Below are 24969 nucleotides of genomic sequence, written 5' to 3'. Positions count from 1 at the left end.
TAAGATAGATCAATATTTGCCAGTATGGAAAATCTCCAGCGTATATCCTGAAGTTAAAAAAGCAAGATGTAAACCAATTTGTAGAGTATGATTCCAATTTAATACAGTATATTGTGATATGAATGAATATATAGAGATATATCTGTATACGCACAGAAAAATCAGTAAGTAGATTTCACAAATGGTTCATAGCTTGTGAAACCTCTGAGTGATAAGACAATGTTGGGGGCAGCAATTTTATTTTTGTGCAATTTTATGTAGTGGGACAGAGGTAATTTTTACCTTGCAGTAGGTATTTTTAATATATTTTTCAAGTTAAAAAGGAAAAGAAAAGATGCAGAATACATCCTCCCCTGAAGAATACAAAATCCCCATCTCCTCTTTGCTCTAGGAAGATGCAGCCAGAGGTTAGATGTTGATGCTCCGGTGCCATGGATTCTGAAGCCAGAAATTTCAAGGGGAATGCTTTGCTCTCAAGTGAACCGGACTCTGGGCCCTGTTCCCTCCCTCCTACCCTTCTTCTGTCTCTGGCCCCCAGCCCCGCCCCCACCAGAAGCCTAACCCTGTCCTCCCCGGAGACGTGCCTAGTGAGCGTTGCATGTCAGAGGACCTGTCTGCACACCCTTGGGTCTCTCTTGGAGGGGGACTGAAAGCCAGTTAGGAACTGGAGCTGTTTCCTTCACCATTTTGAAGATGCACCTGTACCCACTGCAGTCACCATGGCAACACAACTGCACCAGGGGGCACTGCCCAGGAAACAGGCTGCCTGGAAACAGTGCTGAGGATGGGCAGGGTCCGATCAGAAACAGCCCCTTCCCCTCTTTCTGAGGGGGAAGTGAAGAGAGGAGAAGCCAGGCAAGAGAGATGGCCCTCCAGCGGGAGTGGGGAAGCCCAGAAAGCATCTCCTCGCCCACTATGTAAAGAGACAACAGCAGAGGGTCGTCAGGACCACTTTGGGTCTTGCAGTCACTGCTCTGTCTGGAGAAGCGTAGCCCAGAGCCAGGTTAAGAGCTTGGGCTCTGGAGCAGACAACCTCAGCTGGTTAATAAGCTCTGTCACAAATGTTGGCATCTCCCTGTGCCTCAGTTTCCTCATCTGTGTAAAAGAGGGATAATAGAAGTACCTGCCTCTCCTGGTTCTTGTGAGGAATAAATATAAGTCTGCTTACAGAGCATAAACACAATACACATCAGCTCTTGTTATTAAAGTGCCTGGCACATAGTAAACACTCAATAAGCATGCTAATTATTAATTCCTCCTCATCCTGGTAGATTCCAGACAGCCTGCACCCTCAATTGACCCTCAACAATTATTTGTTGACACACACTCTGCCAAGCTTTGTTCTTGGCCCTGGGGATACAAGATTTAATAAAAATAATAATTCTTCTTTGTGGACCTCACAGACTAGGGGGCTGTGGAAACCCATAGAGAGACGATGTGACTCTGTGACCTGTGCTGGATGGAAGCAAGAGCAGACTCGGGGGAAGCTTGTCCTGAGGCAGTAACACCTGAGCTCAAGTTTGATTAAGACACTGGCCAGGGAGAGAAAGGCATTCCAGGCAGGGAACAGCATATGCGAAGGCACAGAGGTAAGCAGGAAACAGCAAGTTGTGCTTGCAGAATGGCAAGGAGGGTGGTGCAGTTGGAGTGGGAACTGGGAAAGGGGGAGTAGAGAGCCCAAGCCTGGAAAAGTGGGCACGGGGCAGGTGGTAAATGGCCTTGAATACCAAGTGAGAGTTTGGATGTCACCCTGAGGATGGGGAAGAGCCCTGGAGAGTCTCTAGCAGGGGAGGACAGAAGGACACCTAGAGATGGAGCGGGTAGAGGTAAGGGGGGTATCAGGAGGGTCACCGGATCAGGGCAGAAGCCATGGAAAGAGTGGGAGGGGCGGGAAGTCCTCCTGCCCTCTTCCCACGGCACCATGTGGGGCTCATAGCCCCACTGGCTCCTCTCTGCAGCCTCATCCCAAGGGGATGCAGGGCGCGATCTGAAGAACTGGCCGAGTCTTAGTGCCTGGAGCACTCTGTCAGCTCCTCCTAGGTCTCCTGGTAGCTCTAATGGCCTTGCCCAAAGGGGACCTCCCAGACAGTCCGAGCAAGCACAGTGTCACCAGAACAAGTGCTGTGCCTCCCGAGAGAATGCCAGCACGGTGGACAGGGCTCAGGTCACATATGCCGTCTCGTCTTTCTGTTCCAAGAGAATCCAGGCACTCGGCGGCATAGTCACACCTTGGATTTGGGGTCAGAGCTCAGATGTGCAGGAGCCTTGGAGACCCTGCTCTCTGGTTCTTGGACGCCCCACAACCCCTCTATGAGGGAGTCACCCCAGTTTCCCCAGCTCCTTTCTTGGGAGCCAGAAGGACCCTGAGCTCCTTGGCGGAGCTGGAGCTGCTGTGAACAGGAAATGGGGGTGGCAAAGGTTTCAGCCGGTGGGAGCCCAGTACATTCTCCCCTGAGTTTTACAGGTGAGGAAACAGAAGGCCAGTGAGGACTGACTTGCTCAAGCCTGCGAGAGGCGCTGGGTCATTTTTTCTGCCAAGCCCCTCCCCCAGCTTTCCAAAGGACCAGACGGGCAGTGCCTGCCACCGCTGCCAGCGTGGAATCTCAGCTCCAGCCTGACTCAGAGGCTGCCTGAACAGCCTGACCTGCTCCTGCTCTTTTGTAAAACCTTCTTTCTTTTAACCTGACCTTGAGCTCTGCTCGGTTGAGGAAATAAAGTGAGCTTTCCGAACGGCAGAAGAGAAGGGGATGAAACTCAGTGCGAGGAGCGAGGTTCAGCCGTTTCAGGTTCCTCATAAGCCCAGGATTTCACCCATTTCCAGCGGGGCTCAAAACAGAAGGGGTTTGGAACACAGCCCTAGAAAGAGACATCACTCAACTGAGAAATTAAGAGAAGACAAGGACAGGGGATTAGGGACACAGGGACCACCAGCTTATAAAGCCTGGACCCGGGAACATCCTCTTTTAAGCAGCAGCCTCTTTTAACTTGAGCCCTCCTGAGTTTCCACAGGTCTTCCCCAGCCCCACTGGAAGTGAATTAATGAAGCAAGAAGGGAGGGAGGAAGGAAGGAGGAAGGGGAGGGAGGAGAGGCCCCTCGCACTAGACTGTGAGGTCCTGAAGAGGAGGAACTGGATCTTATTCTTTGTCGAGTCCTCAGTATCAAACACAATAAATTACCTTTAATTGAAGTTCAATAAATATGTGTCACAATAGAAGAAAGAAGCAAGTATTTATTAAGCACTCACTGTGAATCAGGCTCTCTGCTAGGAGAATTCACATATCTTGCCTCATGTTAGCAACACTTCAATATGCTCAGAGAGCTACGGCTGTCCCCCCCTTGCAGCTCAGGACTCTGAGGTTCAGAGAGGTTAACTTCATCTCCTAAGGCCACACAGCTCGTGAGGGGCAGAGCTGGGATTCACACCGGGGCAGCCTGGCTCTGAAGCCTGGGTTTGCTCCTCCTCACCTGTTACCCGCAGAGTGGAGGAGCTGTGGGGTGCGGAGAGGACACCCAGCTCTGGCAGGCAGACCTCCCGGAGCAGCCCCTGGGTCTGGAATCCACATCCTCGCGCAGTTCAGCATCTACAGAGCCAGCTTCCACCTCAGCCTGGTTCCTGGAACCCGGCTCCCTGTCAATGCCTCGGTTCAGTGTTCCTGAATAAATGTTTACCAGGAAATGGAAATTTCCCAAAATGACTTTTCTCACCAAATCTGACCTTTGGGGCTTGCTTCGAAAGGGCACTGTGACTGCGGCGTGTACTGGTGGCTGGAGCACCGCACTGGAGAGGCAGGGCGGGAAGGCACGGGGCCTGGGAGCATGTGCACCGTGAGTCCCAAGCAGCCACCTCACACCCCTGCCACCCTGAGATCTGGGTGTGGGCCCTCAGTGAGACCGGCCAGGGAGAGGGCAGGGAATTAACCCCTATTGAGAAGCAAACAGTGCCAAACCCTTGTCGGGGGCGAGGGGGGTATCCCTTCACACCCCGGGCTGCATTTAATCCTCAAATAGCCCTGCGAGGAAGGCACTTTTGTCTCCACCGTACAGACTGCAAATTGAGCCCCAGAGAGGAGAAGGGACTTAGCCAAAGCTACACAGCTTGGAAGTAGCAGAATCAGGATTTGAACCCAGATCTCTCTGGCCCCAGACCTGTATTTTTTCTGCGGCATTACACTGCCTGAGTGGAAACCTTGGGCTAAATGTCCCTTGTTGGGTGTGCCAGCTGCCACATGGACCATGTCCGATGGGGAGGGGGACATGGCCTCCTGGCAACTACCCAGCAGATTAAACCCATAGAGGTGGCCACCAGCAGCAGTCAACCCCTACCACTTCCTGAATCCCTCCTTCCTGACCCTTGGGGGTCAAGGGTTCCTCTGCTCTGTCACCTCAGAGATCCCCAGGAAAGGCTCAAAGAGCCCACAAGGTCTACATTTGGATGACCATTAGGGACCCTCTCCGCCAACCCTCCCTGCATTTGGCAGGTGGAGAAGCTGTGGTGCAGAGAAGTGCAGGGACATAGCCAAGCCCACCAGTCCGTGGGGTGCTGAGACAAAGGCACTCACCCCCTGCCACCCTCCCCTTGTGGGAGCTCCTCCTCCCACAGGCTCGGGGGCCATTTGAGAAGCCTGGACCCTGAGCCAGTACCAACTGGTGGGTGCTGGGGAGGCAGGAATGACTGGATTAACGTCGCCTTGGTCCACTGGATAATTATTTCTTATGGTTTGGGTGGGGGTGAGATGACACAGCAGATGGAGAGGATGGAGCCCCAGGGACATAGTAGGTTCATCATCGTGATAAAGAGCTTAGCGTGTGCCAGGCCTTCCACACGCCGTCTCACGCAACCCTCTGTTAAATGACAGCATCACTGTCATGTTCGCAATGAGGGCCCCGAGGCCCAGGTCACACGGCCAGTGAGTGGCTCGGCCAGGATCTGAGGTTCCCATGTCGGTGACCCCAACACCCCCCCATCTCTTGGAGCTCCCTCCTCCTCCCCCGTCTAGGTCAGAGTTGGTAAGGATGAAGCACAGCCCCTTCACCAAACCAGGTGCCTCCAAGCACCTGGAAACAGGCTGCGCTGGGAGCGGCAGCGGGAGCAGGCTGGGAGACGCGCTGTCAGCTCCCATCTGCGTGGGTTTGATGCCTGCTTCAAGTTTCCCATTCAGGGGTGGTGATTGAAGGCACCGGAGGGGAACCGCGCGTCTTCCAGGATGATGATGATTATTTGCTGGATAATGACTCTATGTCTATTCTTAAGCAGGGGGCTGGTGCCAGGTGCCCCCTCCTACGGCGACCTCGGCTCTTGACTGAGGCCTGCTGTCCATGGGCCGCCCTTCCAAGTCACAGGAAACCTCTGCTGAGACCCACTGGGAACATGCAGCTGGAGATCCGGCCTCGGCCTCCCTGATGTACAGCTGGAACTCTCAGGCTGCCCTTGGTGGGTGAGCTACCAGAGAGCTCTCTCTCAGCCAACTCTGAGATTCCTCTGCATTTCTGTCAACTGTCAGAGGCAGGGAGTTTTTTCTCAAGTTCAACCTGTGATGGGAAGGGCTAAGACACTAGCCTAAAAGGAACCCAGGTTCCAGTCCTGAATCTGCCACTAACATGCTGGATGTCCACCCCTGCGTCAAAGGTGCTTGACTGGGGACTCTTTTTTTTTAGTTTTTATTGGCGTATAGTTGATTTACAATGTTGTGTTAGTTTCAGGTGTACAGTAGAGTGAATCAGTTATACATATACGTCTATCCACTCTTTTTTAGATTCTTTTCCCATATAGGCCATTACAGAGTATTGAGTAGAGTTCCCGGTGCTATACAGTAGGTCCTTATTAATTATCTATTTTATATGTAGTAGTGCGTATATGTCAATCCCAATCTCCCAACTTACCCCTCCCCCCACCCTTGACTGGAGACTCTTGAAGCTCTGCCAGCTTATGGTTCAAACCCGAGACATCCTGCAGGTCATCCTCATCTGTTGCTCAGGCCCCAGAAGAGCCACGTAGCCCCTTCATCTGCTTGCCCTACCCATTTCAGTCACCATAAGACACTGAAGAGGGGGAACAATTTCTACTCCACAGCCCTCGGGGCCAAGGTCCAGCTGTTCCTGTTTATGACACTGTGGTGTAGTCGAGGATGCCCCCTCCTCCCCCATAAAGAGCTGTGCCTTCCCTATCGGAATGGGGCCTCCTCCAGGCCCACAGTGGGTCTCCCACCACACACAAGGGTCCTGTTTCCATAGAAATGCTGCTTCCCTCCATCCTCAGATCCCTCAGGACCCCTTTCACTAGGCTCTGACTCCACCTCCCCCAGACCCCGAAGCACCAAGCTGGGTTGGAGCCTCTTAGAGCTGTATCCCCACCGGTCATGGAGATGTCTGATCAGGGGAGCAGTGCAGAGAGATGCCCCAGACCCCACTGAAGCTCTGAAAGCCATCCAGCCCTCAGAGGAGCCCCCCTGAATCTCAGTGTCCATAGGCCAGGCCGGTAAGCAGGGCAAGAGGTCTGCACCTCCCCCTCCCATCAAGACACCAGTGTTCCAATCAGAGCAATGACAGCAGCTAATGCCCACCTCCCACCAGCCCACCTCCCCGCAGGTCAGGGCCAAAAGTGGGACATCTCCCTCCAGAGGTTCAAGAGGAGTAGAGAAAGGGATGGGGTGAGATTGGGGGCTGGCAGCAGAGGCAGCGGGCCTGGAAAGAAGGAGTCAAGGTGTTTTCCTGTGTCTCTTGCAAATTTTCTATACGGAGGGCTCCAGGGCACAAATCTCTTCCAAAGGAGCTTCCAAAACTCCTCAACATGGGCTGCCTTTGCACAGTGAGCCTGCTATTACTCTGTAGATTATTTCAGATCAATGAAAACAGCCAAGCTTCTAAAGGTGCCTTATTCATACTTCCCATGAGATTGAGAAATCATCAATTGCCTATATTGCGAACAATCCCACCACTTTAAAGGGTGACTTTTAGAGGTAGGTGGGGAGATAGGGAGGCTGATGAAATCCTGGGGAAGCAAAAGCCACTCCAGAAGCCTTGGCAGGAGGCAACCCCCCTTGCCTGGCTTCTTAGAAGAATGAGCCTGGTGAGTCCCATTCTGAAATCTACCAGGTTTCTCCCCATCCCCTTCTATCGAAGACAGTTTTCCAGAAGTTTTCACATAGTAAGTCCTGAATGAAAAAGTGGGGTCCCCAGCCCACAGGGCCCTTAGGAGCCAGGTCTCCAAAGACTGAGGCACCAGAGGGTACGCAAGTCTGTTTACTCCTTGGCAGAAACACAAGTCTCCCTGGCTTCAAAGAAAAGAGGCTTAAAAAGGTTTGGACACCAAGATGCAAACATCAAAAGCCTCCTGCCCACGGCCAACCAGATGTGTTAACTGCAAATGCAGCTGAAATGTGCAGATTCAATTTCCCTTGAAATGTACCTGTCAGCCCAGAAGGGAAAGATTAGAGAGTCGAGGGCTCTTCTTGGCCTACCGCATCTGCCCTCCTCCCTGGCCCCCAATCCCCCAACTCCCCCTCCACACAACTACTGAAATCTCTTCTTCGTTGGGTTGACTGCTCATTCTCAGGGTGTTTCGGGAAGGGAGGAGAAAGCTCCTCTGGAGACATGTCGGGGTTGAAGGCAGAGGGATCCTTATAAGGCTCTCAGCTATAGAAAGTGAATTGAGGATGCTTTGCCTCTTTCATCGGAGCAAAGGGACATCTATCTAAGGATTGAAAATGACACAACCCCTACCCCATCCCAGGGATGCCCAAGTCTGGTAGGAAAGACCGACCCAGTCCTTGCACCAGAGCCTTCAGTTTGATGGGAAAGACATGGCCCAACTGGAGAAGCAGGGTTCCCCTAGTCTGATGGGGCAGAGACAAGAGACAACTCATGCTTCCCAGGAGCCCCAGCCTGCTAGAGGAGACATAGCCCTACCTCAGACGTGCTCCTACACTGATGGAGGGGACAGCTCTGCCCAAGATCCCCGTCTGATGGTCGGTCAGCTTTTCCAATATCTAATAAACAATCAAACAACCAGAGATTCCCTAGCCCTGAAAATTCCCTGGATGAGCCTTTACCAGCTTTGCCATAAGCACAGACAGCTGCTGGGTGTCTGGGCACCAGATGCTCTCCTCATCTGCTTCCTGCCCAACCCTGGGATCCAGGACCTCTCCCCTACTCACACTTAGAGCCTGAGCAGGGCCCAGCCTGGGCTGCCCTGCCCACTCTGACCCATTACCCCTCCATCCACATTCCCCAGCAAACATTCTGGAAAGCCTGGACTCCTAAGGCAGAAATAGTAGTGTCCCCTCAGCCTGGCAACAGTCCCTGAAAGTCAGCAACAAAAGCAGTGAACATTATCGAGTGCTTAACACGTGCCAAGCACGTGCAATGTGCTGGGGAGGAAACAGCCAATAAGACACGGTCCTGCCCCTGGGGGATCCCCTGTCCCAAACACAGAGTTGTCACACAATCTGGTGCCTGCATATTGAGTGTGCCTGTATGAATCCTGAGGAAATGCAGAGGAGGGAGTGATTAATTCTGCCTAGGGTCGGGGTGGGGTGGAGAGGCTTCCGGGAGGAGGGGACGTGTGGCTCAAGCCTTGAAAAATAAACAGGAAGTTGCCAAGTGAGGGAGGAAGGAGAGAGAAGCATTCCAGCAGGGAGAGAAGATAAAGGCTCCAGGAAGGGACGTAGCTTGTGGCACTCAGGGATAAAGAAAGGGGCGGCCTAGTTGTACACCTGTGGCTCTCAAACTAGAGCCTGCATCACCCCCAGAGTTTCTGCTTCAGTAGGTCTGGGGTGGGGTTCAGGTGAGGCTGAGGATACTTACTAGTCCAGGGACTGACTATACCTTCATGAACGACAGTTGTAAAGGACTGTGGCAAACTGCATTATTATTCCCAGTTCTTCAGTTCCTCCTTGTAATAGAATCACATATCTGTTCCTTTGGCCATGGAGCTTGCCCTCTCCTATTAGAGGAAGTGGAGTATATTTCTCTGCCCCATTGGGCTTGGCCACGCGACTTGCTTTGGCCAATGAAGTGTTAGTGGACTTGCCGTGAGCAGAGACTTTAATCTCGCTTATGTGGGTCAGCTTGGCGCCTTGTGCTTGTGCCATCTGGCATGGGAAGAGCATGCTTTGGGTAGCTGCTGGTCCCAGAACAAGAGCCATGTGTCACATTCCTGAACCCAGCCTGCAGCTTGAAACAGAGCTGCCCTAGCCGACCTGAAGACTCAGGAGTGAGAAAAATAAGTGCTTGTGTTTGCAAGCCATTGAAGTCTGGGGGGCTGTTCATTATACAGCATCATCACAGCAGAAGCCTGATGAATACAAAGGTTTTGAATGACACACCAAGTAATTTGGGATCAGTACAGGGAGGAGAATAAAAGCTGAGTGTGGAGTAGGTCTAACTGGGCAAAATTGGAGGCAGGGAGGCCAGGTAGGAGGCTGTTGCCATGTTTCAGATGAGATACAGGATGAATGTCCCAATGAGCAGAGGGGAGAGGGTAGGGTAGGGACTGGAGAGGCACAGAGATGCTAGAACCAAACCCCACAGGACCTGATGAGTAACTGGCTAAAGAGAGGAGGAAGGCAGGAGAAGTTCACAATAACAGCCACCCTCCTGGCAGCAGGGAGGAGATGGAGCAGTTCACCAAGAACACAGACGCCTTCTGTTCCACGATGCCCCAGGGAGGCCCATCACACCTTGAAAGCCAGTACACACAGAGCTTCCCCCAGGAACCCCACCACCCACCTAAGCAGTGTCCTAGCCAGGGTGCTCACCTGGGTGAGCTGCAAATCCCCCAACCCCACCAGAGCAGCATCTAAGAGCTGCGGGGGGACTTGCCTGGCTGAGGAACTGGAGCCTCTGCAAATTATATTGTTTTTCTTCGATCCATTTGGTTCTAAGTCAGCTGTAGAAGAGCTTCGCCCACAAGCGCTGGGCTTTTAATTTAATTGTGTGGTGCTGGGGTGTTTTTCCCACTGGCAAATACATCAAAATTGTCACATTGTAAATAAACAGCCTTCTTCCCCCACTCAGCACCCACCATCCACCATCATGCCCCCCCACCATGCACAGCTGCAACAATGGGAAGGGAAGGAGGCCCGCCAGGGGCGTGGATTCCCGAGGAAAGCAGGGATGCTCCCCTAGAAGGAAGTGAGACCTGCCTTCTGAGCTGAAGGACCTCAGGGATAGATTCTCCTGAAACCCTCAGCCAACTATAGACCACATGGAGCCCTGGAGAGGCTCGGGCGCAAGCTGGGCCACTGGGGTGCATACCTGCTTGTCTGAGCCTCAGTCTTCTTATCTGGAAAATGGGTTTCATTGCAAATCAAAATACATCATAGCTACAACCAGAACTTGTCAACTGTACACAGTTATAATGTTGCAGTCACTGGTGTGTGCTTGGCATTTATCCCAGCTCCACCACTTGCTGTGTGATCTTTGGCAAGTTATTTAACCTCTCTGTGCCTCAGTTTCCTTGTCTGCAAAATAGAACTAATAAAGGTGCCCGAATCAAAGGACTGGGTGAGAAATAAATGTGGTATATTTAAAGCATCTAGAACAGAGCCAGTACACAGTAAGGGATTGATGAATGTTAGCTATTAATGTTATATCCAGGAAGAAACTGGTTCAAGAGGCACAGCCTCCCTCCGATTACTCAGCCTCTAACTCCCAAGCTGTGTGTCATGAAGAGTGAGACGCAGATACGGTTTGAGGACCAGGAAACCACACAGCAAGAATTCTTTTTGGCCGAATTCTCGCTCTTGAAAATCAGACTCACTGTGCAATGCCACCACACACACACACACACACACGCACGCACGCGTGCACACACACACACACACACACACACACACACACAGAGAGCAAGGAAAGCAAAGTTGCAGTGGTGGGTAGCCCCAATGGGAGGGAATAAGTAAAGAAATGGAGACCCCACCAGCACATTCCCCCAGGGCAAGAAAAAATGGAAGTCCCTCCTCTTGGGTTGAGGTGCCAACAGAAAGAAAATAACAGAAATTGACTCATTCCAGAAATACTAGTAATTCGCCCCCTACTGTTATAAGTGCGGGGAATAAAGCCATGAGGAAAACTGACAATGCCCTTCCTTTCTTGGAATATCCCTTCCGTGGGATGTGATGGGAAAGTCCTGGGCTCTGACCTCAGGGGCCATCACTGTGGACGCCATCTTGTCACTTTTAAGCTTTGCGATCTTGAGCGAGTCATTCAATGACCCCTCCTCACCCCAGTTTCCTCCTCAGTGAAGAGGAGATGATCGCAGCTGCCGGCAGTGTTGCCGCGAGGTGCAAATGAGAGCGCGTGCCTGCTAGGGGCTCAATAAATGCCTGGTTTTAGTGTCTGTTATTTTAGTCCCTTAAATCTGTGCAGTGGAGATGGCTGGTCGTCTCTCCCTCTTCCCTGAGTGATGGATGGCGCTCCAGGTTTTAGCTGGGCACACAGCCCTCCAGGATCAACTACATTTCCCAGCCCCGCCTTGCAGCTCAATCCACGCTGCTTGTGAGAAGGGGCTTGTGCACCTCGGGCTGTGCTCTTGGGAAAGGTGGCTGGGGGCCTCTAGTTCCCCCCCTCCCTTCTAACTGGCTGGAAGGCAGACCCAGTGGACATGCTGGTAAGTCATCTTGCCCATGTCAAGTAGGGCAGCACCCTGAGGAAGGAAGGAGTCAGATAGAAGGGATCGCCAACACCAAGAGACCAGCCTATAAACATGAGAAAGGAAGGGGTCAGATAGAAGGGATCCCCAACACCAAGAGACCAGCCTATAAACATGAGAAAGGAAGGGGTCAGATAGAAGGGATCCCCAACACCAAGAGACCAGCCTATAAACATGAGAAAGGAAAGGGGGGGGGGAGAGGGAGGGAGGGAGAGGGGGGGGGGGAGGGAGGGAGAGAGAGAGAGAGAGAGAGGGAGGGAGGGAGAGAGAGAGAGAAAGGAAGAAAGAAAGAAAGAAAGAGAGAGAGAGAGAGAGAGAAAGAAAGAAAGAAAGAAAGAAAGAAAGAAAGAAAGAAAGAAAGAAAGAAAGAAAGAAAGAAAGAAAGAAAAGAAAATTTGATCTTGTTCAAGCCACTGTTGTCTTAGGCTTGTGGTACAGCAACTGAAGATGTATCTCAGTTGAAATAAGACTATTTTTCCTGAGTCTCCACAGCTACCACTGCAGCTTGATTGTGAGGAGTGAAAAAAACACGAGGAGAAAGGTTTTTGCATACAGTAAAGTGATGTGCCCATGCAAGCTGCTCCAGTAAAACCTGAGGGTGGAGGTAAGAATGGACCAATGGGACATTAAGGATGAAGAGACTGCGTTAGTGAGGAGGGTGATGAAGATGGAGAAGTGTGTGATGACTCCAAGATGTCTTGTTTGCAAGATGAGAAGAATGATGACAGAGCTGGTTACAGGGCGTGATGGGGAGATGAGGCCACCTGGGAGGGGAAGGGAGGTGATGAGCCCAGTCTGGGACCCATGGAGTTGAGGGGTGTGCACGACCTCCAGGATGGAGGGGAGTTTTGGGGGCTGGAGGTGGAGACTTAGGGGCCATCTCTCTAAGGAGCTGAAGCCCAGGTCTAGGCACAGGGGTGACCAAAACCTTTGGAGAGGAGATGGACAAACACTCAAACACAATGTGATAAGTACAAAGAAGGAAGAGTCAGGTGCTGTCTGAGCCTATAGAGAGGTTGTGTGAGGAGGGGCAGGGCAAACCTCCAGGAGGTGATGGTGTTTAAGTGGAGAACTGGACTCTGTGGAGGTCTTACCGGTCAATGGTAGGTGGGGAATGGGGTAGAAAATACAGCATAAGCAAAGGCCCTGTGGTTAGGGAGACTTTGGTGTGATTGAAGGCAGGAGCAATGGAAATATGTCATTCCTTTTGGCTGTCCAACATTAGAAACCCCTTCCTATGTTTGAGGAGTCCCCTACTTTTCTGACAAGAGCAGCTTCCCACCCTGGGCACTAAAAATGTCAAATAATCACATTGCCAGTCTTCCTTGCAGCTAGGCTGCAGGCATGTGACCTGGGCTGGGTCACCCAAGGCATGCCTTGCCTTACTCTGTCACCCAGGACCCCGCCTGCTGCACAGAGATCACAGGAAGGGCTGCTTTGTCATTTAGGATTGCGATCTGTTAGAGGAACCCTATTCAGCCTTTACACAGAGCCCCTCTTTGCCAAATGGAAATCTGCTTTCTGACCCCCAAACACATAACCGCGCACTTGCCACAGAGACCTCTTCGTGGACCCAGACGCCTGCCCTCACACACAGAATTCCACTTGATGCTACAGAACTCCACACAGCTTCACAGAACTCGGCTCTCAGCTTTTTAAAAAACTAAAAATAGAACTACCATACAACCCAGCAATCCCACTACTGGGCATATACCCTGAGAAAACCATAATTCAAAAAGAGTCATGTACCACAATGTTCATTGCAGCACTATTTACAATAGCCAGGACATGGAAGCAACCTAAGTGTCCATCGACAGATGAATGGATAAAGAAGATGTGGCACATATATACAATGGAATATTACTCAGCCATAAAAAGGAACGAAATTGAGTTATTTGTAGTGAGGTGGATGGACCAGTGTGTCATACAGAGTGAAGTAAGTCAGAAAGAGAAAAACAAATACCGTATGCTAACACATATATATGGAATCTAAAAAAAAAAATTGGTTATGAAGAACTTAAGGGTAGGACAGGAATAAAGACGTAGACATTGAGAATGGACTTGAGGACACAGGGAGGGGAAAGGGTAAGCTGGGACGAAGTGAGAGAGTGGCATGGACTTATATATACTACCAAATGTAAAATAGATAGCTAGTGGGAAGCAGTCACATAGCACAGGGAGATCAGCTCAGTGCTTTGTGACCACCTAGAGGGGTGGGATAGGGAGGGTGGGAGGGAGACGCAAGAGGGAGGAGATAAGGGGATATATGTATATATATAGCTGATTCAATTTGTTATAAAGCAGAAACTAACACACCATTGTAAAGCAATTATACTCCAATAAAGATGTTTTAAAAAAAAAACAGATTTCAATATTGATATACAGGGACCACCTTTATTCTAAATCACCGTGGTTGGTTATACAGAAACTCACCCGGCTACACAGAATCCTACCTTTTTCTTCAGAACCATTCTTGGTTGTGCTGCACCCTTAGCGATTTTGCAGAAATGTGAATTCACAGAATCCTGCTTTGTTATAGAGAAACCTGCTGTGCTCTGCACAGCCCTGCCCCATTAGAGAGAACTCAGCATCGTTACACCAGCATAGTTGACTCAGACACCTGCTCTGGGGCTCAGGACCCTGCTGTCGGCCTGACCCCTGTTTGCCAACCTCATTGTGCCATAGAACCCACCTTGGCTGCACAAAGCCCTCCCGGGAGGTTCAGAATCCTGATTTTTAAAATATATCCCAGAATTGGTACATAGAAACCTAGTGGGTTACACTGAATTCATCTGTTTCGTAGGACCCCGGCCTGGTACAGGTTCCCCCACGAAGCCCAGCATCACCCCTGTGGCTTCCCTAAGGATGCTGCACTGTACCTGCCTTTGTGAGGGGAGTGAGGGGAAGAACAGCTGAAGGGTCCTCCCAGTATCACCCTTGCTTTAGGGGAGGCTGGGAAGACTCGCACCCCCTCCCCCAATTCAGGGTCCAGGCCCCCTTTGCTCCTTCCACCCCTGCCAGGGAGGACTTAAGCTTGAGCTCTGCAGAGCAAGGGGCCAGCAGGGACTCTGGTCAAGGCCTCGGGGGACGGGCCCAAGAACCCACCTAGCTTTCCCTCAGTGCTGGCCCCAGCCACCTGGGCACAAATCTACTTGGACAGAAATAATCAGACGAATTAATTTAGCTTTAAATAGCAACACTTAGAATGTTTCCACAAAATTTTCTCCAAGGAGACCTAAGCAGAATTAATGATGGCACAATATCAGAGAGAAATGTTATTTATTAAGGCCTAATCATTCCGAGGAGGGGGGAGTCATCATAACATAATAAAGTAGAAATCAGCCTGCCCGGCCCAGCCTGGCCCTGCTCAGCCCAGGAGCCAAGGAGGAGCCCCGGGAGGCCGGCCGGGATTAAGGAAGCCTCAAAAAGAAGCTTCCTGCAAAATGAACAGCTTCTGCAGGGGTCTCCCTGGTATGGGAGGACTGGGCGAGGCTCCCCGGTCCCAACCACGTTTCCTATGGGCTGTGTCCACTCCAGCTCATTTGCTTCTTTGCTGAGCGCCCCAAAGGGGCACAGCCTTGACAATCAATCGCCAAGACGCCGTTAAGGAATGGAGCTCCCCAAAAGAAGACCCTGTCCTGCCCCACCCCACTTCCTGCTGCCCTCACCTTAAAGCAGCCTTCATCCACTTCTTCTTTCAACTGTTATGTATTGAGCACCTAAAACTGAGAGCCCAGCACCGTCCTAGATGCTGGGGAATAGAACAGTGGGAAGATGGGTAAACAAGTATTGATAAATAAACAAGATGACGTATGGCAGTAATCATGTTATGAAGGCAATAAAGTGATGGGGGTGATGGGAGAGGGTGAGTGATTTGGGCGTCATGATCAGGAAGGGGCGCTAAGAGAAGGCAGCATTGGAGCTGAGACCCTAAGAACAAGGAGGAGTTGGTCCTGTGAAGATCTGGGGGGCGTGAAGGACTCCCAGGCAGAGGGCACAGCACAGGCAAAAGGCCTGGAAGAGGAGAGAAGCTTGGCTTTCTGAAGGAAGCGTGAGATGGCCAGAGTGGCTGGGGCCTGGAGGGTGGAGGGGAGAGTGACAGGACCTATATTTGTCATTGCGTTACCAGCAGTGCAGGGATGGGTCAAAGTCACCAAAGGAAAGATGAAATTCAGAGGAGAAAGAGTGAGGGACCACTGATCCTACAGCCACTGCCCACCCTGAGATCTTCCTCCTATTATACTGTGACCTACGATGTGCCTGACACTGATGTGAAGCTTGGTCGTTCCCCACCTACATGGGTTACAGGCTACCGGACAAGATATTTGTCCACTCAGGAGACATTTATCAAGCAGCTGCTGTGTGCCGGCTGCCACTTTCCTTAAGCACAATCAACAGAGTAGGAAAGATCTGCAGGAGGCTGTCTCCCATCTGTTGAGGACATGCTCCCCGGGTAGTTTTCTGGGTCTGTGGTCCAAAATGCAGGTTCTAGGGTCAGCAAGACATTTCATCTCTAAACTCCAGCTCTTCAATTACAAAATGGGATGATTGTACCTACCCTGTGGAATTCTTTAGGCGATTAAGTGGGTGCAAGTAGGCTGCTGTTTGGCTGATCTGGGGCGGGCTCAGCAGGGCCAGTCTGTTGCAGGCGCTGGTGGCTGGGTGGCTCAGCTTTACGTGGCTCTCATCCTCCTTGGGCCAGCAGTCTAGCTCGATCTTCTCATAAGAATGGCAAAGGGGCAAGAGAGTAAGGAGAAATATTCAATCTCTTCAAGACTAGACTCAGAACTGTCACTTCTGCCCCATTCCATTGGCCAAAGTAAGTCACACAGCCCAGCCCAGAGTCCAAAGGAACTGAAATCCCCTCTGTCCCTTAAGTGGAAGGAACTGTAGAGTCCCATTACCAAGGGAGTGGACACAAAGAGGGGTTAAGATTTGGGGCCAGGAATGCAATCTACTATGGGTGGTATCATTTGAGCCCCTAGATCCAGCTGAACCTGAGCCACATTCACCACTTGAGTCCAACTGATCCTTCTGCCCTGTTCATACCTTGACAGAGTCCATGTTTTGCTTGACATCGGAGGCAACTTTCTTCTAAGAGAGACAGGAGGAGCCTTATTACATATTGAGTCCCACCATGTGACAAGCGCTGTGCTAGAAGCTATACACCTGCTCTCACACTTGACCCTTAAATAGTAGCTCTGTGAAGTGGCTGGGGACATGCCCATCTTGCAAGTAGGAAATAGGGTCAGCTGGGTTGTGTGACCTGTCCATGGTCTCCTGGTGAGGAAGTAGCTGAGTGGTGAGGGTTGAAAGTGCCCAGTGGTCGGCTTGAGAGTGAAACGCGTGCTTTCCCCACTTTGTAATTGTGACCCTTCACCCTGGAAGTGGGTGGCACAGATCTTATGCCCCATGCTCCCCTCAGCCAGCCAAACTAACAAAGATAACAACCAATTCTCCTGAGCCCTTCCTGTGTGCCAAGTAACTGCTAAGCACTTCAAATGCGTTAGCTCAGGTAATCTTTGCAAGGCCCTGGATGTAAGTGTTAGCATTATCTCTGTTTTACGGATGAGGAAACTGAGCCTCAGAAAGGTTAGAGAACCTACCCAGGTACTAAGTGATGGGGCCAGTATTCCAACCTCTCCTGTCTGGCAGCAGAGCCTGGCCTCAGAGACTCCATTTAGGCCAAAGGGAGGGTCCTTAAAACCCCAGGGAGGGTCAGAGGCTTCAAACCTAGATCACCTGGCCTCTTCCCAGGCTCTCCCAGTCTCACAAATTCTCAACTCACCCTTCAGTGCCTGGTCACCAGCCTCTGTGCCCATGAACCAACCCTTTCTCTGGCTGCAGACATGATAAATGGCTCCAATTATCCCCTCCGAACTCCGATTTAATGCAATGTTTTATTAATGGCAACTATCAGAGGACAGCATTAGCCCACTGCGCGCGGGCTGCCTGCCTTCATTCTGAAGCCTGCGCTCCGTGCAGAAATGAAAAGGTGAGAGGGGAAAGGCACTGCCCTCCGCTCCAGGTCCACGGGCAGAGAAATTACTCCACGCCCCTTCCCACCAAGGCCCCAGGCTGAAGGAAAGCCACGTTTTAGCCTGGCACATTCCACACATTGCTAATGCTTTGTTGCTTCCTTGACTGACAAATTAGGGGTTTGAACAAAACGCTGGTGAGGGAGGGGGGAAGATGGCAGCGGCTCACCCTGTAATTAAGAGGGGGTGACAGAAAATGGGGGCCAGGAGAGTTTGCCATCCCACAAACATTCCTTCGTCTTGTCCGGCTTTGGCTGAGCATTTTGAGAGTGACTATAAACAACTCTCTGTTAACCACTGATGAATTTTCCACGCAGAGCCTGCCCTCTAGGTCATCCCACTGATCCAGGCTGAAAGTTCCCACCCAGCTTTCAGACCTGCCGTCCCAGGCCATCTGAGACTCAGGCTGGGCAGGTTTCACTGGTCCCATTGGACAGATGGAAAACTGAGGTCTGGAGAGCGGCAGTGCTTTATTCCAGGTCACGGTGGGAGCTGGTGGGAGAGCCAGCTCTCGCACCCCAGGCTTCTGACCCAGCCCAGAATCCTCCTACACGGCCACAGATGGTTTGCAGTGAGGAAGGGGCGTGGGTATCTTCTCCCCACTTCCCTGGTAGACTCTTGAGTCATCAGTCACCAGCAAATTCTAGACGGTGTGTGTATGTATGTGCATGTATGCAATGGATGCTCACCTGAGACGCACCTGATACTGTGAAATCCCCCTCTTCTCAGGATTAACATAGAAAGAGGCCTGATGTTACTCGTTCAGTCAACAAACAGGTACTGAGTGCCTGCAACAGGCATGTGCTGTGGAAAGAATGGGAGACCAGACCAGACTCTGCTCCCAAAGCATCTTCAAACGTTAACAGACTACTTCAGTACCCTCTAAAAATGAGGTAAAGGAGGCAGGTACAGAGGGCCCAGGGGCCCCAGATAGAGGTACTGTTTCGTCCATTCCAGCCTATAGATGGGGAGGCTCTCAGCTAGGAATGCCTGAGGCCTTCACCTGGCCCATATTATTCCTAGCGAGCCCCACAGACACTTCCCCCACCAGGGCCAATGTTGTGGCTGGACCGGCCCTTGTGGTTCTAATTGTCATCCCAGGACTCTCACTTCAGTAAAAACCACCAGGGAACTTTGAAGATGTATCACTCACAGGTCTTGGAAGGTACACAGCGCGCTGGAGGGCCATACAGTGATGTCGTGGGGAGAGAGTGAGAACAGACCTGGGGCTCTGTTTATTAGGGTCCAAATGTGGAGTATCTAGGGTTTTCTGGGTTTGCTCCTTATGGGTAATTTAAAGCATAAGAGCAGGAATTAGTATGTGGGAAGGGATAAGCAGAGCCTTTCAAGCAGTGTATTATCTACGTTACCCAGGGCTTTCTGAAAAAGAGCCCTTCCTGGGTGGGGCAACTTAATTCTTATATTCCTTATCCAGTTGTTGTGTTAGTAGCTGTGTCATAAGCTGGCACTATGTTTATTCAAGATGGACGTCTTGTGAAATGGATACCTCGGCCATCAAAAGCTTAATATCAGGCACTTACTGGGCTATAGGATGAAGTCAAGGAAAACTTCCAGGAGGAAAAAATATCCAAGGTGGGACTGAAAAAAGAGTGGGAACGAACCAAGTAAAGGGGGTGGGAGGTAATTCCAAGCAAAGGGAACAGTGCAAGAGGAGAATGGGTGGGGCTCAAACTCCCAGGAGAAGAAGGCATTGGCTAGAGAGCCTGAAATGAAACTGAGGTTGGAAGGGGACAGACCCCCCAGGGCCATACCCCCCAGGGCCAGGCTAGAGAAGTTGTGCTTCCCTCCCCCGCCAGGACCTATGTGGCTCTAAGCAGGGAGGTGAGGAAGTGATGCTTCAGAAAGAGCATTCTGGCTACAGTGTGGAGAAGGGATGGAAGCCGCAGGACTGTGGTGGGAAGGGCAGTGAGAGGCTGTTACCATGGTCCAGAGCAGGGAAGGCAGGGATTGTGGCCTGAATTGGGGAAGATGGCAATGGAGATTCAAAACAGATTAAGGGACTTCTAATTGACTTACAGAGGTCGGGTGAGGAAGGAAGCATCAAAATATCACCGTTTTCTTTTTTTTTTTTTTTGGCTGCGTTGGGTCTTCGTTGCTGTGTCCGGGCTTTCTCTAGTTGCAGCGAGCAGGGGCTACTCTTTGTTGCGGTGCTAGTTGCAGCGAGCAGGGGCTACTCTTTGTTGCGGTGCACAGTCTTCTCACTGCAGTGGCTTCTTTTGTTGCAGAGCACGGGCTCTAGGCCAACGGGCTTCAGTAGTTGTGGCTCGAGGGCTCTAGAGTGCAGGCTCAGTAGTTGTGGCGCACGGGCTTAGTTGCTCCACGGCATGTGGGATCTTCCCAGACCAGGGCTTGAACCCGTGTCCCCTGCATTGGCAGGCGGATTCTTAACCACTGCACCACCAGGGAAGCCCCACCCTGTTTTCTAACATGGGCAATTGTGGCTGGAACAGCAGAAGATTCCCTGAGAGGAAGTTGAGATAGAGGAGACAAATGTCCATGATTTTTTTAATCGATATTTTTAATGTGTGAAATCAGATAATGTTGGGTTTCCCAGGGCCCCCAAGCTGGACCAGATGGATGGTGATAATGGGAAGTGGTAATCAGAAAGGAAATTGTTTTCCTTATGAAAATAAAACCTAGTACCTCCAAGGCATGGCTCTGGAATGGGACCTCCTGATGGGGAGGGTGGCTGGACCTGTGATTTCACATCCCTCTGCAACTCTGTTTCTCCCATCCCTAGAGATTCCAGCATGCTGGCCTGCCAGGGTACTGCTGGCCTGCCAGGGTACTGCTACCCTTTTAACTTCTTTTTTCTTTCCTTTTTTAAAAAATTTGTTAACATAGAATAAAATTAGCTTTTGTTTGATGACAGTTCTTTGAATTTTAACTCACGTATAGATTCATGTTCCCACAGCTACAGAGCAATTCCATCACCCCAGAAAATCCTCACGCTGCCCCTTTGTATTTAAGTATTTTTCCCACTCCTATCCCTTGGCAGCCACTAATCTGTTCTCTTTCACTATAATTTTGCCCTTTCCAGAATGTCATATAAATAGAATCACATAACATGTGACCTTGTGAGACTGGTTTTTTTTACTCAGCATAATAATGCCTTCAAGACTCATGTAAAGTGTTATATGTATCAATAGTTCTTACTGCTGAGGAGTATCTCATTCTATGGGTGTACTACATTCATTCACCCATCGAAGGACAATTGGACTGTTTCCAGTTTGGGGTGATTATGAGTACAGCGGCTATGAACTCTCAAATACAGGTTTTTGTGTGAACGTAAGTTTCCATTTCTCTAGGGTAAATAGTTAGGAGTGGGAATGCTGGGTTGTATGCTGTGTATGTCTTATAACAAACTGCCAAACTGTTTTCTAGAGTGACTGTACCGTTTGCATTCCCACCGGCAATGTATGAGAGTTTCAGTTTCTCCCTGTCTTCACCAGCGCTTATTTTTTGTCAGTATTTTTTATTTTAGCCATTCTAATAGGTATGTAATAGTATCTCAATGTGGTTTTAATTTGCAGTTCCATAGTGGCTAGGATGTCGAACATCTTTTCATGTGCTTGCTTGCCATCTATATATTCTCTTTGATGAGATGTCTTTTGCCCATTTTTTAATCAAGTTGTTTGTTTATTATTGAGTTTTGAGACATATATATATACATATATTACAAATCCTTCATCAGATATGTGATTTGCAAATATTTTCTCCCAGTCTAGTATCTTGTCTTAGTAGTGTCTTTCACTTAGCAAGAATTTTTCATTTTGATGAAGTCTGATTTATCAAATTTTTATTTTATAGATAATGCTTTTGGTGTCATATCAAAGAATTCTTTGCCTAGCCCCAAATCACTAAAGATTCCTCCTTTGAGTTCTTCTAAAGGTTTTATAGTTTTATGTTTTACATTTAGATCTATGCTCCATTTTTATTGAATTTTTATATAAGGTATGAAGCTTAGGGTAAGGATCACTTTTGTACATACGGATGCCCAACTATTACAATACCATTTATGGAGGAAAAAAAAAAAACAACTATCCTTTCTCCATTGAATTGCCTTTGCATTTTTGTCAAAAATCAAATGATCTTATTTGTATAGGTCTGTTTCTGGACTTTCTATGCCGCTCCATTAATCTATGTTTTTTTTTTTCTTGCATGTGTATCTTTATTTTTACCATTACCACACTGCCTTGATTACTGTATAAGCTTTATCTTAAGTCTTAAAATTGGGTACTGTGAGTCCTCCAACTTTATTCTTCTTTTTCTAAATTCTTTTGGCTCTTCTACTTCCTTTGCATTTCCATAAAAATGTTAGAATCAGCTCATCTATATCCACTGTTGACTTAAAAAAATGCACAACGTGAGAGCTGCGGGTTAAGTTTTATTTGGGGCAAAATGAGGACTGCAGCCCAGGAGACAGCGTTTCATATAACTCTGAGAGGAGGCAGGGGGAGGACCCAGGATATATAGGAGTTTTGCAACAAAAGGGTAGGTAGTCAGAATGTCAAAAGATTATTGTTAATGAAAGAAAACCAGATATCTCAAGTTAAGGAATTTAGCGCTTTTCAATGTATGGGAAGATTCAAGAGTCTGGGCTCACTGAAATCATTCCTTTGACATTCACCTCAGCTATCTGGGGCCAGTATCCTGTATTTTCACATCCTGAGTTTCCTCAGGGCTCACCGCAGGGAGTGGCTGCAGTCTGATGGCTGCGTGATGGCAGGTATTCTATTCAGCCCTGAGTTTCCTAGGGGCTCACCGGCTCACGTTAGAGGGCTGCAATCATTGATGACTGTGACATCCTTTGTTTATTGATATGGCAGGAAATATTCCATTTATAAATATTCCATTTATCACCACAAGAAAAATTCTGCTGGATTTTCATTGGAATTGCCTTAAATCAATATAGACAGATATATTTGGAGAAAATTGACTTCTTTATTATTTTGAATCTTCCAATATATCCACATTATATGTCTCTCCATTTATTTAGGCCTTCTTTGATTTCTTTCATCAGCATTTTGTAATTTTCAGCATGCTAAACCTCTGCATATTTTGTTAAATTTATACATAAGTATTTCATATTTTTGAAGCTATTATTATAAATGACACTGTTTTTAAATTTTGGTGTCCAATTATTTGTTTCTCATTTTTAGAAATATGTTTGATTTTCTGTGTTGATTTTGTATCCTGCAACCTTGCTAAACTGCCACTTAGTTGTAGGAGTTTTTGTTTTTGTAGATTCCTTAGAATTTTCTACATAGACATACATTTGGTCCTTCAGTAGGGACAGTTATCTTCATTACTTTTCAATCTGCATGCCTTTATTTCTTTTTCTTTCCTGATTGCATTGGCTAGAACTTCCAGTGGTGAGTGAACATCCTTGACTTGTTGCTGATCTTAGGGGGGAAAACATTCTATTTTCACCATCAAGTATGATGTTAGTTGTAGGGTTTTTTAAAGAGATCCTTTATCAGGTTGAGGAAGTTCCCTTATATTCCTAGTTTCCTGAAAGTTTGTATCATAAATCAATATTCTATTTTGTTAAATGTGTTTTTGCATTGGTTTATATGATCATGTGATTTTTCTTCTTTAGACTGTTAATATGGTGGCTGAAATTTATTAATTTTCAAGTATCTAACCAGCTTGACATTCTTGTAATTAACTGCACTTAGTCACAGTGTATTACCCTTTTTATGTATTGTTAGAATCAATGTGCTAATATTTTGTTAGGAAATTTTGTATCTGTATTCATGAAGAAAATCAATCTATAGTTTTCTTTTTTTATGCTTTGTATGTCTGGTTTTAGTATCAGGATAATCCTGGCCTCACAAAATGAGTTGGGTAGTATTTTCCAGAAGAGATTGGGTAGAATTTGTTATTTCTTCTTTAAATGTTTGGAAGAATTTGACAGAGAAATCATCTTGACTGGGAGATGTATTTTTTGAAAGATTTTCTATGTAAAAATTCAAATTCTTTAATAACAATAGGACTGCTTAGGTTATCTATTTTGTCATGGGTGAGTTTTGATAGCTTGTGATTTTTTTTTTTTTTTTTTTAGCTTGTGATTTTTGAAGAATTGATCCATTTCATCTAGTTGTCAAATTTATGTGACTGGAGTTGTTCATATTATTCCCTTAATATCCTTTTAATGTCTGTGGTGATATCCCTTCTCTTATTCCTGATATTAGTAATTTTGTCTTCTCTTTCCCTCCTTCTCTCTCTCTTTTTTCCTTTATCAGTCTTGCTAGAGGTTTATCAATTTTATTGATATTTTTAAGAACCAGCTTCTGATTTCATTGATTTTTCTCTATTGTTTTTCTGTTTTCAATATCATTGAATGGGGTTCAGATTGATTGATTTGTGCTTTATCTTCCTCCTTCTGCTTGCTTTCAATTTATTTGCTCTTCCCTTTCTAGTTTCTTAAGATAGAACCTAACATTATAGATTTAAAACCTTTCTTCTTTCCCAGTATGTGTTTAATGCTATAAATATTCCTCTTACTATTGCTTTAACTGCATGCCACAAATTTTGATACATTGCGTTTTCATTTTCATTCCGTTCAAAGTATTTTCTAATTTCCCTTGAGGATTCTGATTTGACTCATGGATTATTTAAATGTATGTTGTTTAATTCAAAGTATCTGGAGATTTTCCTGTTATCTTTTCATTATTGATATCTAGTTTAATTCCATTATGGTCAGAGAACATATTTTGTATAATTTCTACTTAATGTTGATGAGATTTGTTTTATGACCCAGTATTTCCCCTATCTTGGTGAATGTTCCATGTGCGCTTGAAAAGAATGTACATTCTACTTTAGTTGGGTTGAATGTTATGCAAATAACTATTAGATCCAGTTGATTGATTGTGTTGTTCATTTCTACTGATTTTTTTTTTTTTGTCTATTAGTTCTTTCAATAACTGAGAAAGGAGTTTTAATTTTTCCAGTTATAATTATGGGTTTGTCTATTTCTACTTCCAGTTCTGTCAGTTTTTGCTCTGATGTTAAATGAATCCACATTTAGACTTTTCTTAGTCTTCTTTGTGAATTAATGCTTTTATCATTATGTGAAAACCCATTTTATTCCTGGTAATTTTCTTTGCTCTGAAGTCTACTTCATCTGATATTAACAAAGCAACCCAGCTTTCTTTTGATTAGTATTTGCATGGCATATATTTTTCCATCCTTTTACTTTTAACCCATTTACATCAATATATTTGATGTGAGTGTCTTGAAGATAGCACATACTTGGG

The 24969-nt window shown here is 48.0% G+C and overlaps 1 protein-coding gene across 1 annotated transcript in view; it reads right to left on the bottom strand.

The window, feature by feature from the left end:
• CCT6B (chaperonin containing TCP1 subunit 6B) overlaps positions 1 to 24969 on the bottom strand; it is a 244710-nt gene that overhangs the window by 34613 nt on the left and 185128 nt on the right. The window contains exons 9-10 of the mRNA XM_082370934.1: positions 16698 to 16742; positions 16207 to 16364 (exon numbers count right to left, since the gene is read on the bottom strand). The gene's annotated coding sequence lies outside the window, so the exon portion shown is untranslated. The remainder of the gene's footprint in view (positions 1 to 16206; positions 16365 to 16697; positions 16743 to 24969) is intronic.

The sequence above is a fragment of the Balaenoptera borealis genome, assembly GCF_965194805.1.
Source record: "Balaenoptera borealis genome assembly, chromosome: 20".
NCBI classification, from domain to species: Eukaryota; Metazoa; Chordata; class Mammalia; order Artiodactyla; family Balaenopteridae; genus Balaenoptera; species Balaenoptera borealis.
The sequence above is the reverse complement of the archived record's forward strand: the minus strand, read 5'-3'. Positions and strand labels throughout refer to the sequence as shown.